The 1,330-nt window shown below is 43.8% G+C and overlaps 1 pseudogene; it reads right to left on the minus strand.

The window, feature by feature from the left end:
- Positions 1–860, minus strand: LOC109679420 (olfactory receptor 2Y1-like; annotated as a pseudogene).
- Positions 861–1,330: the final 470 nt, after the last annotated feature.

The raw sequence follows: 1,330 nt of genomic DNA on the forward strand, positions 1-1,330 counted from the left end.
CTACCATGAATCTCTACCTCTCCTTAGCATCTTGCAAAGAGCCCCTTTCACATCCTTGTTCCTCAGGGTATAAGTCAGAGGATTGAGCATGGGGGTGATTATAGTATAAAAAAGGGCAACAAACTTTCCCTCACTCTCAGAATAACTACCAATAGGCTGGAGGTATGTGTAGATGGTTGAGCCATAAAATAGAGACACCACCAGGAGGTGGGAGCCACAAGTCCCAAAAGCTTTTCTGCGCCCAGCCGTTGACTTGACCTTCAGCACGGCCTTGGCAATGTGGGCATAAGAGCCTAGAATTAGTGCTGCAGGAAAGACCAAGATGATAGCTTGGGACACAAACATCTTGGTCTCAGTTCCTCCTGTGTCCTCACAAGCCAGCTTCAGGAATACAGGCATCTCACAGAAGAAGTGATTCAGATGATTGCCACAGAGAGGCATGGCCATCATGAGACCTGTCTGAATCAGAGAGTTCACAAGGCCTCCTGACCAGGAAGCAATGGCCAGTGAAAAGCAGAGACGAGGGTGCATAATGGTCATGTAGTGGAGTGGACGACACACAGCAGCATAGCAGTCAAAGGCCATCACCGCCAAGAGCATACTGTCAGTGGAACCCAGGGCAAGGACAGTGAAGAGCTGGGCCACACACCTGTCATAGGTGATAGTGTGGTCATGTCCCAGAAGGTTGATTAGAAGCTGGGGCACAGTGCTGGTGGTGTAGCAGAGGTCCAGGAAGGAGAGGTGGCAGAGGAAGAAGTACAAATAAAAATATAGATAAAAAGGATGAGTTCCAATTGAGGCCAATCTGAGAAGCCCACCAAAATGAAGCCCTCTCTGGAACTGGTATTGAATCTTCCCATAGTCTTTCACCTACACAAATAGTAGAAGAGAGTTTAATGTCATGTATGAAGAATGCAAATTAACACATTATTCCTAGTGTTCCTTAAGTACTCGTAAATCAGGCACTTTATGTGTATTTTGATATTCACTTCTCTTTTGTTCAAAGTTCTAATTTTTTCTTCTTTAGAGTAGAAATTACTGAGTTAGGAATCTTTATTTGAACCCTACAGCTCTGCTGCCTTTGTATCCCCTAAATCCTGTGGATTGGATGATTCAATGTTTTCAGTGTCTGAAAGTAGATACCCCTCACAGCACTGGATTTAGAACCTAATCTAGTAATGTGGAAGCTGGTTTTAAATTTCTAAGGTATAAAAATGTAGCATTTATATTCTCTTTGCTCCTCTTCTTGGTCCATTGGGTAGTTTATTTCAGATTTCAAATCCAGGCTACACTAAGATCACACACATGAACCCTGATGCTTATTGGCTTC

Source organism: Castor canadensis, chromosome 16, assembly GCF_047511655.1.
Source record: "Castor canadensis chromosome 16, mCasCan1.hap1v2, whole genome shotgun sequence".
In the NCBI taxonomy this organism is placed as follows: Eukaryota; Metazoa; Chordata; class Mammalia; order Rodentia; family Castoridae; genus Castor; species Castor canadensis.